Raw genomic sequence first — 16,190 nt, 5'->3', positions numbered from 1 at the left:
GCACACATACACACTCACCTGAAAAGAGGACATGTTCAATCAGGTCTCTTCAGGGCTGCTACAATCAGGCAGGTATTAAATTCTGCCTCTTCAGGCCGATACATTAAAGGGGAGGGCAGGAGATCAGGACTTCCATTTAGGATGGCTGTATATGCTGAATTGATGGGAATTTGGCCTGGATTCTAAACAGTGCCAGGCTTTCTTGCAAGCGTTGACAGATCTCTCAGCTTTTTGAGCAGCTGCTTTGTATGTGTGTCTGCATGGGCACACACACACCACACACACACACAAACACACACGTGTGTAAACACGGGCACATTTAGAGGTTGAATCATAATTTCACTTTTTAAATTTGTGAGTCTAATGGGATAGAGGCGTCAGTTAAGGTTTCTGTAAGAGAAAAATTCAGCGATGGCAAAGCAACAGTTCCTTCTCTCTCTTATATTTCACAGCCAAAAAGCGAAGGGTATGTGCACATCCCCATATATTCCTACAATTGTTGCTAGAGCTAGAACTGTAATCTCTTCGAGTAAAATCTAACAAACTGGTGAAATGTATTTTCTATTGTCGTTTGGGGATGAGGTGGGGCTTCAATGCTTGTCCTTTGGGCTCCTTATGTGAATCCATCAGTAAATTGAACATAGTGATTTTCTCCTTCAAAAGAAGGATCTCTAACTCCTTTAGAAGTTAGCCCGTTGAATTCAACGGGGCTTACTTCTCCACTGATATGTACAGGACTGAATTCCTGAGTTGTTTAATCTGGGTTTGTAGATCGCAGCTGCAACTCAGACATGTTTAGAAATGTTTGTTATCTTGATAGACAGGTATAGGGTGGAAGGTGAAAGTGAAATAAATAGTTTTAGCAAGATATATAGTTCTATATATAGATATATAGAATTAAAATCATTCAGTCTTTCATATTTCTAGCAGAATCTTGGATTCTGGATGGCAACTCCTATCTGGTCCTGACACTAAGTAGTCCAGGGATCTGACTAGATGTATAAACAATAGTACTATTATAAATCATTGTAAGCAAGGGTTCTTTTTTGACACGCATGTCCCTAATCTATATGACCACTGCATTGCTAATATGACATTGATCACCATCAGACAGTAAAGCAACAAGTAAAACAAAAAATTAACTTGATGTGCAACGCTAGTATTGTCTTTGGTTGATACTACCATAGTACTCAGACTAGGAGAACAACTTCTGAAATAGAATTGGAGAACTCCTGAGAAATACATGTCTGGCCTGTTGGATAACAGGAGGGGCAATCTCCCCTGGGTCCCAAAACACTCCTGAACTAAGAGTTAAAAACTGGAGATCTTTCCTAAAATTAATGGCTATGCATTTGTTTGATTGTTGAGCTAATGAATGACATTTGTGATAGCTAAAAAGCAGCTTTTGCAGTTCTTGGTAATTCTTCTAGTTTGCTTCCCTTGAATGCATAATTTGCTTTTATTTTTATCCTGATCTGTGCCCCCCTCCTTTGCTATTTTACAATCACATTTGCAGCAGGAAAGGTTGGTATTTTTCAATATTCTGACAACAATTATGACTTTTTTTCATCTTTTCTTTATTTTTCTTGAACATAAACATTTGTAACATTTGTTTCAATTCCATCCTTCACATATCCTTATCATTCTCATCCAAATCTGAAAAATAATCTTCCAGCATTTCCTCACTTCTGATTCATTCCAAATAATTTAATTATCATTATTTTCTATTCCATTGATTTTTCTGGATGCTCTTTTTCAAACAATTTTTATTTTCCTCAATTTTTTTTTTAAATTTGATTTATATGCCGCCCTTCTCCGAAGACTCAGGGCGGCTTACAATGCGTTAAGCAATAGCCTTCATACTTTTGTATATTTTATACAAAGTCAGTTTATTGCCCCCACAATCTGGGTCCTCATTTTACCTACCTTAGAAAGGATGGAAGGCTGAGTCAACCTTGAGCCTGGTGAGATTTGCAATAATTGTAGGCAGCTGATGTTAATAACAGTGCTTTAGTCTGCTGCGCTACCAGGCTATAACCCAGAACTATAGATTTCATAATACATTTAATTAAAGGTGGTATTTGTCAATACTGTAATTGTTTTTATTTGAGGTTCCTCTTAATCTCAGAAAATTTGGGCATCTGGTACATAGATGGAGAAAAGAAAGCAATGTTGTCATGGCAAAATGGGCCAAAGTGGGTATGTTGTTAGTCATTTAGTCCATCCGTCCATCCATCCACCCACCCACCCACCCACCCACCCATGGAAACATCGGCCTCTTAGATACATTCTTAAATAGTTGCCAACTCTTTTTCTACATTCTTATAATACATCAAGATCATCAACATCCTGTCCTTCAATCAGGATTCTTATAGGACATTGTTCAATCATACTGTTGCAAACTATTCTGTTGCAATCCCATATTTACTTGGAAATCCTACTGCATTCAACTAAGCGCATTCGCAGAAGGTAAAAAACACTCAGCATGCGCAGAAAGTAATGACACTCGGGTGGGTGGGCGGAGCTTTGCTCCGCCATCGCTACCAGATCGCCGAACCAACGGCCAAGATCGTTACCGGACCCAGTGATCCGGGAGCATTTCACCCCTGCTACTAAGCCATAGTTTGATTCATTATGTGCTATCAGGTTGGACTTGACTCTTAAGTGACCAAATGGATAAATTCTCTCCAGGAATAGCTTGCTTACCCAGTGGCTAATGAATAAACCATACGCTCATTATGGCTTACGATATTAGTCTATTATGTCAGCTCAACTGTTGTGCTTGGTTCGAAGCTTTAAATAACCCTGATTTTAGTGGTTGTTAGGGGCTAACATGCTCTTGGCATCCACAGGGTAAAAGCTGTTTGAGAGGTGATTATGATTGGAAGAGGAGCCAACAAATGAAGATTAAAGTCTTCCCTATTCCACACCTACATTCCTTCACTACTATTTCCCCACTCCAAATTCCTTGCTTTTTTTTCTTTTTGAAGTGACAGAACCTTATTACATGCAATCGTATGACAGGCATTGAATTTCCTCTGACATTCTTAACTTTTTCTTGAGTATTTATTTTAACTCTTGGAAAAGAGTTTATGTTGCCACATCAGGATTCTAAGAAGTCCTTGCTGCTTCCTGATTATGTTGGATTCCTCCTCCCTTCCTTTCAAGAGATAATAGACCTTGTAATGCCAGGGTGCAGACTATTCAACAGAGATAGAGACAAATTAATTTTCCCCAGCAGATAAAACAGAACTGGGAAGGCCCAGAGGAAAAGGAATGACTGACCAATCCAAGAAGGATTGCCCACCAATAGAAACAACCTTCCTGAACTGATAAGAAGAGGGAAAGAAAGAGGAGGGAGGGAAAGAACAGAGACGATAAAAGTGGCCAGCACGCAATGCACTTTTAAAGGAGAAATAATAAAGTGAAATTGGTAATCAATCTTTTTTATGGCATTTATGATTTTCTACTTACAATGTTATCTCCTTGTTAAGTGACCATGGTCCTGCTGAAACCTTGTGAACGGATTGCTCTGAAACATAAAAGTTCCACATCCATTTGCCAAATAGACAAGAGTGAGCAGCTGAAAGCCATGTTTTTCCTCCCTTCTCCTTATGCCCAGTATAGAAGCAGTCAGGTTGAGGGTATAAAATGGCAGCTGCTCAAGCTGACAATGCAAATTTGGGCTGGAGACACCTTACCTCTCAACACCTTTGTGCAAATTTGGAAAGACTTCTAGAACATGTTTCCATTTCATACTCACACTCACACTTTTAAAAAGAAAAAAAAAATCCAAGAAGCTCAAAATGCTATTCAGGTTCTACTCCCCATTTGTGATACCCTCAACACTTTAAAGCATGTTAGGCTGAGAAATAGACATCCCCATGGTTAAATGGAGATTTGAACCCAACATCTCTGACCTCCGTCTGCTATTCTTATGGAGATGGAATGGGTTTAACCAGATTGGGAATTGGACTTTATTAAGGCAACTGGTAATCTTGACGATAGGTAGTATTCTAGTATCATAAAATCTGCATAGAAAGCTATTACAGCAAAGAATGTGAACACACTTAGAAAGGCTAATAATCTCAGAGGCACCATTAAGAACCAAAATATCAGATATGAATCTAACTGCCACAAGGAGAGCAAAACAAAACAAACAAACAGTAAAAACCCAGTTGAAAATAACAGAGATGACAGCACAAGTTAAGAACTAGCATGGGCCGCTACATTTTTCTTTTTAAAGATTTAGATGGACAGACATTTATTATAACAATGTGGATAGTTAATATTAATCTCCCTACCCTGGAAGACATTGGCCACCTGGGTACTGCAGAGCAATTGACGTTGATCTTCCCTAAAAGCTTGGCCCAGATGACTGGCAATTATGGAACACTAGCTGTGGCCACTCTCTTAATTCCCCTCCCCCCCAATAATACTGGAAGACCATTTAATTGGGGCAACTCTGGGACAAATCTCCTACTATAGGAATGGATGATTCATGCTTGATTCATACAGTGAAGAAGCTGAAATGAAATGTGGTAAGTTTTTTTGGCATTGGAATCTATTGGCATCAAGTGGAGAGTTAAACAACCTGATCGCTCATCATCTAATAACATTTGAGTGACTCTCAGGTTCAGTAAGTTCCCAACATCCATTAGACATTTTATAAAATCATAGCTGTTGAATATCAATTCTAATCCTTTTCCTCTGAACTGTGGAGAGAGGGGCTATAAATTTAGAATGCTTTTGAGACGGTAGGTAGAGTTCTTTGTCGTTTTTAGAATATTAAAATTCATGGGGTAGTATTATAACAAGAGAAACGGGACAGTTGTGATAAACCTTCTGTAGTTTAACCTACATGTATTATTTGCCAGAAACAGCATCTCTATAATAAGAGACCCTTTCCTCTATCTGTTCCAATTAACAGATTAACAGAGGGAAGGGACTTTGTAAATCATCTAGTCCAACCCGCTGCCCCAGCAGGAGATCCTACACCAGTGGTGGGTTTCAATTTTTTTTTACTACTGGTTCTGTGGGTGTGGCAGGGGAAGGATATTGTAAAATCTCCATTCCCTCCCCAATCCAGGGGAAGGATACTGCAAAATCCCCATTCCCTCCCAATCAACTGGGACTTGAGAGGCAGAGAATAGATGGGGCGGGGCCAGCCAGAGGTGGTATTTACCAGTTCTCCAAACTACTCAAAATTTCTGCTACCGGGTTCTCCAGAACTGGTCAGAACCTGCTGAAACCCACCTCTGTCCTACACTATTTCCAGTTTGGCCACAGTGTTTACAAGCATGTGGGAAAGGAACTTGGAGGTTCAGCCCAGGAGGACATGGCTTCTAAAATTTACCATTTACTGTATATAGTAACCTAGAGGCAGAATACAATGTTCACTGCTTTCTGTATTTCTAGGTAAATACATATTTAGTTTCCTCACTTCACAAAAGAAAAATAACTGGCCAAACTGGTACCTATTACACATTTTATGTTAACTTCCTTAATTCACACCAACTAAAGAATCTGTCCAGCATATCTAGAAGGCACCACTTTGAAGAAGATAGATACTTTCACAAATATAATTTTTGTTGCATATATGCTGTTATTAGGACAATATTACACCCCCCTGTAACACTAGTTGCTATCACACTAGTTGGAGGCTTTTCTTCTGATTGCATGCCATCCTAAATTGTATATACACGCATAAAGTACAATACAATACTTATTTTTAATGTATTTTCCTAGTTTGGTGCCAGTGAAAAGCTTCCGACTCTTACCTGTTGTTGGTGCTGTAAGCTTGCATAGAAAGATTATTCTGTATTGATGGAAAATATGAACATTAAAAAAAACATTTGCATTTTTGAAATACCAGAACTTGCAAGATTAATTGCTTCTCTTTGACCCTTGCTCTTTTATGTCCTGGTTCTAAAGAGAAGAAAATCCCATTTCAACAGAATTTGCTTCCCAGGAAACGTGCTTTGGATCTCAGGCTAGTTTGGCTTTATAAAAATCAATGGGAGATGGCTTAATGATTTATTTGGGGGGGGGAGGGTAAGGGTAAAGGGAGAAGCCCCAGGTGTATCATATTATAAAGAATGGCTGCTGAAGGCAGCTGGAATGCAGGGTTCCCTACCTTATGTTGGAGGGATTTGATACAGAGTTACACCCAGAGTGAAAGTTTGTTTGGTTTTTAACAAAACCAACGGCTCTGCAACATAATTGCTCCGCAAAACGAAACCAACTGCAATTCTGTGCACACAGAATAATTGCCATTGGACCTACGGTAATATAATGTGCTTCTTAGTAAACATGCACAGAATTACCCTGTGTGCTTATGATAACTAATTGCCGCTTTTAACAGATTGTTTTCTTAGCCTGCTTTTCATTTGATTTATATCTATTCCGGATTTTATTTCTGTTTTTATTATATGCCACACTGAGAGCTATTAGATACCAACCCGCTAATAAATCTTAGAAATAAATAAATAAAATTAAATACATGTAATTCCTGCTACAAGCGTCTTTTCAAGGGAATACATCACTCCGAGCATCTTATTAATGTGGAATAAAACACAGAAGTGAACCATTTTTAAAATCAGTTCCGTATTGAGCGAAAAAAAGCTTTGGGTTTTTTTTTTTTTTTTTTTTTGAGCATTCAGGTCTCAGCTTTATGCCGCACTTATTTGTTTTTTTTTTTAAACCAAAAATAAATTGCAATCGCCTTTTCTTTGGCCGCTTTCTTGACCCAGCCTTGCCTCAAAAGTTCTACGCATGAAATTCAGGGGGATTTCTTTCTTTCCTCTGGGATTCTGGTTCGCCTCCTTTTGAAAAAGCGGGCGCGCGGTCCCACTTCTTCTTCCTTAAGGAGCGACGGGACAGTCTTAAATTGCGATCTACGCTTGTTCGGAATTCTCCACCCTTCCCCGCTCCCCCCCCCCCCGTGCCGCCCCCCCCCCCCCCACCTTCGCCCTGCCCTCGCCTCTCCGGTTCTTTTTTTACCTAGGCGAGCATGACCCTTTTAAGGGCTAGGGCTGGTGGCGTTGCCCTTTTAAGAAGGCGCCAGCCTCTCGTGGCATCTGGGGGCCTCCCTTCTCCCGTTCTTCATTCTCTCCTCTCCTCCTCTCGTGCGCGGATACGGGCAGATCTGAACGCCCCCTAGAGGCGAAAGCGAGAAGACCTGCCTAGCTTAGCAGCCCTTTGAATGTGTGTCTCAGTCTGCCTCCCCGGGAAGTCAGAGCGAGGCTGGAGTTCCATTGGAACCCCGCGCTGCATTCCATTCCCTACCATTCCCTTCATGCTGGGCAGCGGCAGAGGCAGCGGCAGCGGCAGCAACAACACGGCCAAGGAGGCTCCGAGCCCCGAGTTGCAGCGGGGGGCTGCTTGGCGTGGAATGTAATGATGAGGATGAGGGCTGGCTCGTTCGAACCGAGCGCCGATGCAAACTGTAAGTCAGTCACCCCCCTCGAACTTTCCTCTTTAAGCTCTTCCGAGGATTCCGGTTTTTTTAAATATTTGTCAAGGGGGGTGGGTGGAGGTGAGTGTAGGCGTGCGTACAATTTTGTGTAGCGGGGTGGGGTAGTGCGGGAAGCGCATCCCAATGTATTCCCCCCCCCCAGCTCGGCTCCCTAATAGTTGCGCCCCGTTACGAGGGGGGCGACTCATTTAGCCAGGGCTAGGGTGAGAGAGCGAGGCACGCGCAGCCCGGGGATTGCGAGGCTTTCTTCGCTTGGGGGTACAGGGGTGGGGGTGGGAAGGGAAGGGAAGCCTTGCGCGGCTTGTGCCGGGAGAGCTCTGCAGCCTCGGTACGCGGCGAGACCGCTTCCGTGGTTTATTTTATTTTATTTTATTTTATTTTATTTATTTATTTACGACTCTCTCGCCTGCGGGAGGCTTAAGCGGAGTTTGCGAGATTCTTTGACTGGGTGGGAATCGCCGCCGCTACAACTGCTGCTATTTGGGGTGTGTGTGTGTGTGTTTTTGTGATGCGGGTGTGTTGGGGAAGATCGTAAATTAGGGAGAGCGCGTGACACACACACGCGCTCACATATGCACACGCACACACACTCTCACACCGGCGGGGAATGGGAATGGGAATGGGATGGGTGGCGAGGGAGAAAGGGGCGTTTTGCCTGATTGACAAAAGATTCGCGGGGGAAACAAAATCGGGCTTCGTGGGGGGGGGGGGAAGAAACTGGCTCTCAGTTGCTTGCCTGAAAAACGTGGCAGGCAGGCGGGCAGACTGGCTGGCTCGGTGCGGGAAGAGTTGACAATGAGACGTGTGGAGCGTTTGCAATTAAAAAGTGCCCGAAGAGGAAACCGGCAGCCTTTGGAATGGACAAAAAGGGCGTGTGTAGCATAGTAGTTCGCGGCGGCGAGAGGGAAAAAGACGCGAAATGGAAAAGCCTGGAACGGAATACCGCGTGGGGTTGTCACAGCTAAGCGCGGCGGCGGAAGGGAAAGCGGCGCGGACGTTGCGGGGAAAGAGAAGGCTCGCTTTCTCCTGAGAAGGGGCTGCCGGTGCCTTAACGTTTGTCGGCTGGGTGTCGCTCGGGGCGAAACGTGTGTACGTTAGGCGAGAACTCCTCCCTGGTAACGCCGAGCCTCGGAAGGGAGAAAAGGTAGGCAGGACCTCGCCGAAGGTGTGTGTGTGTGTGTGTGTGCGCGTGGGGTGGGGGTAGGTGGGGAGGGAGGAACTGCAGCAGAGCCTGAGCTAGGACAAGAGATAGCGAGGTGAGTGCGTGGCTGTGGGGGGATATGCAGCGTGGCACTCCGGTTGCCCCCCCCCCGTCCCTCCCACCACCGCTCCGCTCATTTCTGCATTTGCCGTGCGCTTGTAAATGATTTTTTTCCCCCGGGGGGGGAATTGGCTGCGCCTGCTTGCGGCTTGCTCTGCTGTGAAGTTGTTGGGGCTGGAGGCACGGGGGGGGGGGAGGTTGGAGGAGGAGGAGAAAGGAAAGGAGGACCGGTGTGGCTTTTCGCAGGAGGCTTTTCTGCAAGCCGGATGGCGCCCGGCTCTTTAGCCCGGAGGCTTTTAAAAGAGAGAAGCTGGCTTTGGGAAGACGCGGTCTTCGTAGAACTGACCAAGAGCGAGCGGAGGGGCGGCGGGGGGCGGGGGCGAGGTCTGGAGTCGCTTCGCAGTGCGAAAGTGACTCAACTCCCCCCCCCCTCCTCCCCTTTTTCGTGGGCAGAACGAAGCAGCCGAAGATTGTCGTGTCATTTCCACCGGTGATGGCCATCTCGAGGAGAGGTGAAAAGTTTAGCTGCCGAGATTTCCCCCCCCCCGGTGTGTGTGTGTGTGTGTGTGTGTGTGAATGGGGCGGGGGGGAGAGGGAAGAAAAAGAGACGATAACAGGCAAAGACACCCGGCCAAAATCGTGCAGATGGGGAAGGCATCCCGGAAAGAGCAGCGGCCGCAATTCACTGCAGTCTTCAAAGACCTCCGTTTGCCCGTTCCCCTCCCCCCTCCCTCCCCCGGTCCAATTTGGGACCAGTTCTCCATTTCTTGACTCCATCCTGCCTCGCCCCGTCCCTTTAGGTCCCTGGAGTTTAGGAACTTCATCGGGAGAGAGAGAGAGAGAGACTACGAAAAGCCCTGGATGACCCCTCTCCTTAATGGAAGCCCCCCTCCCTTTTTCCCTCCCTCCCGCTGAAGTTGGAAAGAGGGGCTCCCGCCAGAATAGACGGTATCCCGAGGTGGGACCCGTGAATGATGTCCCACTTACTGTTCTCCCAACGGGGGAAAACTGATTCCCTCCGTTGCTTTCCGGGAGGGAAGCTGCTTTTGGCTTTCTGCTGGTCAGCTTCCTTAACAACTGGCAGGAGCCATACTCTCCAGCCAACAGCAAGTCCCATGGCTTTCGCTGTGCCCTCCCTTGGCAACTAGGTGGGGGCTTCCTTGATGGTTACTGCACCAAGGAGTTTGCTGAGGGCAGTAGTCCTACCCTTTTCGGTGCGGTCTGGTCCCAACTAGTTACACACACAAACCCTACACACCCATGGTGCACAGATTTGTGCCACAAGAATGCAGCAGGCTTCTGGAGCCTTTGCATAATGCCTGGAAAATGCACACCTATACACATAGCACCATCTAAGAAGGTTGCTCATTCATGAATTCTTGCTGATTATGGTGGGGCTATTAGGGAAGGCTCTCTGATGTGTTGCCACCCCAGAGTAAGCCTCCTTGCATAGATGAGAAATCCGAGCTCTATTCAGTGAATGAGTGCAACTGTGTGTGTAGGCGTGTAGCTGTTATTCATAATGCATATGTATAAGCCTTCACAATAAACAAGAACCGGGAGGTTGTAAACTACCCTGAACCTTATGCTGAATCCAAAGAGCATTTGATTTTTTTTTTTAAAAAAAGCCCATTAATATCCCGTGTAGCAAAATTAGCGGCTTGCTTGCATTTTTTTTTTTTGACTAGCTTTCCTAGAGTCATTGATTGTGTCTCTGGGTATGCATGTGCGTGAAAGTGCGTGTGAATCTAGCATCCGTGTGAGTCTATAGCACATTGAATATTCAGATGCAAAGCTGAATCCAAGTAATTAAGGTTATTTGAAAAATCCTTCCTCCTCCCATGCTTGTATATTACTAGTCATCCCCTTTTATCCACTTAATGTTTTGATAATCTTGGCAGTGTGTTTATAAATATTGATTTAGCCTGTAGTTTTGTACATACATTCTTGAGAATCAGTCCCATTGGACTCAGAGTTTGTTCTAGAGGAGACATGTTTGGGACTGGACTTGGATGTCTTCACTCACTGGCTCTGACAGTAGTGATATAAGATAAGGAGGATAAAAACAGAATTTACATGTGATTACTAGTAGGAGAATAAATCTAATTAAGGATAAGGGAAAAATGCAAAACTGAATCCCTTTTCCACTGGCTTGTGCCTGCAGTTTGCAGGGTAGCATCTTCAGTGTTAAAAAAAAGGGTGTCCTTTTAGGGATGTTTGGGGAAGAAAAGTTTAGATTTAAGAAGCCTTTTAGGAAGCACTTTTCCTTCCATTTGAGATGGAATCTGTAAGATTTATTAGGAAACAGTTGATTATTGCCTCTTTAGTAGAATAGAAATTATGCCTCTGGATTTACAAAGGAAGGGGAGGAGAGAAAGAGAAGTATGGGATGAGCAAAAGCTATTGACTACCTCAATGATTATTTGTTCGAAAACACCCTTTCTCTCAGTATAATGTCTGACTGCTTCCGGAACAATCTCAACGTCTTTTATATGTACTCAGGGGGGTAAATTGAATGACTCAGTATCTCCTTTTCGAGATATCAGTGACCAAATTGTGCAGAGTGAAGAACTCAAACAAAATTAGCAGACCAAATCAACAACAACAACAACAACAACAAAAAACCCAACCCACTTTGGATGTGGTGGCAGAGATAATTAAAGTACCGGTAGGCTATAAAGAAAAGAGGCATTTATTTTACTTAAAAAAAATCTTTTAGTTCAGACTTTGTTTGCATAGTTCAACTTGCTTTATATTAGTAAATTACAGTGCTAGCAGCGCTGCGACAACGTTAAGTCTGTGTGGGTGGGAAGAAAGTTTGGATCCAAAATACGTGATCGCATAACAGAGACATTGGGAGGAATGCTAGATAGGCTATCCATTGCCTCCCGTTCTGGATCTTTGTTTTCTTGATGCCATTCTTTAAGTTGCCTATTTAGGAAAACAGAGGTTTGCTGTGTATGTTGTAGATTTCATAAAATAATAGCCAGATTGTGGCCCTTGTCTGTCACAGTTGGATTTCTGGATATTTTATATGTGATGTGCTGGTAAGGATTTTAGAGATGCTAGACAAAATATCCATTTTACTCTCTTCCACGCCCCAATGGATTCTTGTTTCTTGTTTGTATACTTATATGCACAATAATCTTCAATGTTTAGTATCATTAATTTGGGGGATTCTAAATGTTCCATTAAATGGCAATAGCATGATTTCTAGTTATTTAGGGGAAGATATATATAGCTGTTCTTTAGGCCATATTTATGCTATGCACGGGGTCTTAATATTAGTTTCAGATATTTCCAAAGGATAGCAATATTTGGAAGGACATTTGCCTAAGACATTGGAGAACCATTGTTAGTTAGCCTTTCCCAATCTGTGCCATAGAATTTTGTAGCTTGTTTGCTGTGGTGAACAGAATTCTTGGGGTACTTAAGCCATGGTGAATGGTTGGACATGTGTGAACCTAGAAAGTTCGTTTATTCACTAGTACATGGTTAAGCAAACTATGGCTAGATATAGTTTGGCTAGGTATAGCATATCAGTATAAAGCAAACCTGTTTGGGGGAAAAAAACTGGATACAAATGTTTATTTTTCAGGATTCTTCCACAGTAGATTTTAACACTGCTTAATAAAGAAGAGTTACTTTGCAACACATCATCTAATCTTCCTTGCTATATTATCATCTGTGCTCTTGCTACACTGAAAATAATGTTGGGTTCATATTGTCAGGCACTGTAAATTTTAAGATTTTGGCTGATGAGAACTCAAATTTTCCCTAATTGACAAAAACAAGTTCCATTGATTTTATTATTTTCTTGAAAAGAAGTATAGTATACAATTATTACTTTGCTGATTAGAGTGCTTAATTTGTTCTTATATCTCAGGTTTTGAAATGTTCCTGAAAGCTTTGCTGTTAAATCATGATATATCACCATTCAGGTACTTGAGCGTTACCAATTACAATATGAGTACCTTGCCAAGTTATTGGCAAACAGAGGTCTAGATTCTTGTCATTGCTATGCATGTTTGACTGTAAGTCTGTATGTATGTCTGTGCATTTTGCCATAGTGGAGATATATGTAGTTTAATGCTGACCTTTTTAATTCTTGGTGTTCTTTGAGTTTGCTCCTCTTCCTGTTAATTCTTCGATAGGAGGCAAGCTAAGATCATCTGATCATATTTCTTAACCTTCACAACTTTAAGATGTGTGAACTTCTACTTCCTGAATTCTCCACCCAGCATGCTGACCTAGCTTGATGATAGAACGTCAGGAAAAGAAGCAAATTCTGAGAAAACTAAGAACCCAACATAAACATTTTTTTTCCTCCCTGTGTGCTTTAAGCGTTCAACTGCTTTCAGACTTTTGGTCAGAAATTGCCATTTCAACAATGTCTGTATGTTTATCCTGTTTTCTTTTGTTTCTTTTTAAAAAGCATGCTTACTTTGAGTAATCGTTACGTTTGTAACACATGACTATGTTGTTTCCCTTGAATGAATGAGGGCATAAGCTTTCTTTGTGATTTAAGATGGATATGTGCAATTCATAGCCAAACAAGCCATCAGATGTTAGTGACAGAGGACCAAGAAATGGCCGACGGCTGGTGACACCCAGGGGGAGGGCCTTCTCTGTGGGAGCCCCTGCCCTTTGGAATGATCTGCCCCTAGAAATTCATAAAATCTCTGATCTCCGTGTGTTTCGCTGTGCCCTCAAAACCATGTTCCGCCAGGCTGGGCTATCAATGTAAAGATTTTAATTGGTTTTAAATGGGATTTTAAATTTGGGGTTTTACAAATTGGGCCTATTATTTAATAATTTTAATTATTTTTAAATTTTGTCTGTCTTTGTGTTTTTAATTAGGCTGTACACCGCCCTGAGTCCTTCGGGAGAAGGGCGGTATAGAAATAAAATAAAATAAAATAAAATAAATAAATAAATAAATAATAAATGGGGCTTTAAATTTCTGCCATTTTCCCATAGATCTTAGTAGTTTGGCTTCTGTCTGCTGAAACCTTGTCTGCTGTTGGAGTAGGTCATGAGGGATTACCTTAAGTAAAGCAAAGTAAAGTTGGGCAATGCTCTGATGTGAGCCACGGTCCAAAATCTTTTTGTAGTGACACTTTTGCTGGTCCTAAAAGGCGAGAGGGACGTGGTAGCTCAGTGGTTAAGATGCTGATCTTGTCGATCGAAAGCTTGGTAGTTCAGCGGTTCAAATCCCTAGTGCCATGTAATGAGGTGAGGTCCCGTTACTTGTCCCAGCTTCTGCCAACCTAACAGTTCGAAAGCACATAAAAAATGCAAAGTAGAAAAATAGGGACCACCTTTGGTGGGAAGGTAACAGTGTTCTGTGTGCCTTTGGCATTTAGTCATGCCAGCCACATGACCACGGAGACATCTTTGGACAGCGCTGGCTCTTCGGCTTTGAAACACAGATGAGCACCGCCCCCTAGACTCAGGAACAACTAGCACATATGTGCGAGGGGAACCTTTACCTTTACCTTAAAAGGCGGAGACGCTTGGTTGTTTTGTTTTGCCTTCTCCATACCTGTGCTGTTCATTGTCTGGATTGTATTTCTGCAGTTGGAAATCAAACCTTGCTTTTAAAATCAGGGCTCGGGTTTTTGTCTCATTAAAAGCAGAAATGGAACAGGTTGAGGAAGGGCAGGGGATGGGAAGGAAAAACAAAAACCTCTGAATAAAAATCAAGGAATGCAGCTGAGGATTTAGTTTGGTTACTGCCTAAGTGGTTAAACCAGGCCAAAAGGGCACAAAGGTTATCCTGTCAGGTGTTCCTTTCTTCTTTTCCATTGTTGCCAACAGAACAACCAGCTCCTGCCTTTCGAAAAGAAAATTTGGAGCAAGAAAGAAAATGGGCATCAGAAATCTATAAGAACTGTATGTATCTGGAGGATGTGGAAATTTCAAATTAAAGCAATACCAACCTCCTCCTCCTCCTCCTCCTCCTCCTCCTCCTCCTCCTCCTCCTCCTCCTCCTCCTCCTCCTCCTGCACTTGTTAGTCCCAGGTTTTGAGTTCTACCTGAACGGAAGCCTTTGACTGGAGGAGACCCACCATTTTCTGTATCGCATAGGCTCCCTGGAATCTGTGGGAGTCCTCTTGCACGACACAGTTATGGGTGTCACATCCAGCTCAATTTATTTTTAACTACATCACTATCCTTAACAGTCTCCTTTGTAGTAAAACACTGTGCGCACAGTGGTCCAGCATCATTAATTACTTTGTGAAATGCTTACACCACCCTGGCAGCTGTGAAATTTAGTTGCCCCAAAGTATATATACAGTTATCCTTGCAGCACATCTGAAAGGATAACATAAGGTGGTTTTGTATCTCTTTAAAATTATAAAGCAAAGCATAACACTTGATTGTCTAGGCCGGCCCTGTAAAACATGCACAGTGCAGGAACATAGCTTTTCTTACACTTCTGTGTTTTGGAACATTTTGACATTTTCTTCAAAGAAACTGAGCTGGCCCTGGCGCTGGGCATAGAGATGAGCTCTTTGTAGCTAGCAAGAAATAGTGGCAAGATACTGGAAGAGTGAGCTTTTGTGTTCCTGGGCATTCCCTAAAGCCAAGTGACTGATCTGATAGACAATGTTTACCTGTTGCCAGTCTGGAATGAGAATGCAGCAGCCAGTTTGAACAGTGCATGAAATGAAGAAGACCACTAATTAAATGTTCTGGCCAGCCCTAGAAGAAAAAATTTCAGCATAATTTTGTATGCTGTCGTGATAGAATATAGTATGAGCAAAGAGACTTGGCCAGGTAAGCACAAGAGATTAGCAGCAAGCAAAGGCTGGATCAAGGTGTGCCGAGTTCTCAGGCCACCCCAGGTGCATATTTGATTTCAGTTGAACTACTTTTGCTGGTCTGCAGTTAATTTGATTCCGAGTTTGCTAGCTTACCTTTACCAGCGTGCTTCAACAACAGTTTCACATTACTCACTTCTTGTTATTTTTCCGGGGCAAACAAAATGCCTTTCCCTAGAATGCTGCCATGTGTTCCATTCTGCAGTAGTAGTAGTTTATTATTAATGAACTTCATGTGTGATGAATTAGTTTATTCATCACACATATATCATACTGGATCCACAAAAATAAAGCTGGGCAGTCTTTTTGCAACTGGAGACTGCATTGATGCTTCGTAATTTTGAGTGCTGTGTTCGGGAGATGGTTACACTACTATGTAATGTATGTGGGGTAAGACTGAGATTTACTTTGTTTCATTTGGGAGTATTTTAAAATGTTCACTTTGGTGTGTAAATCCAGTTAGATGCCTTCTAGATCTGATAACTTTCTTTCCAGTAAAATAATTGATGGGAGTTTTTCCTTCAGCATTTATAGAAGTTTGCCACTCAACATAGCCATCTTGTTTCTGAAACTCTGGGAGTCAGAGGACTGTGTTACCCAGATGAACGAACAGTGTGCAGAGTGT

This window comes from Pituophis catenifer, unplaced genomic scaffold, assembly GCF_029215685.1.
Source record: "Pituophis catenifer annectens isolate HBS135680 unplaced genomic scaffold, rPitCat1.0.hap2 SCAF_2, whole genome shotgun sequence".
Lineage (NCBI taxonomy): Eukaryota > Metazoa > Chordata > Lepidosauria > Squamata > Colubridae > Pituophis > Pituophis catenifer.
Note: the sequence above shows the minus strand (reverse complement) of the source record.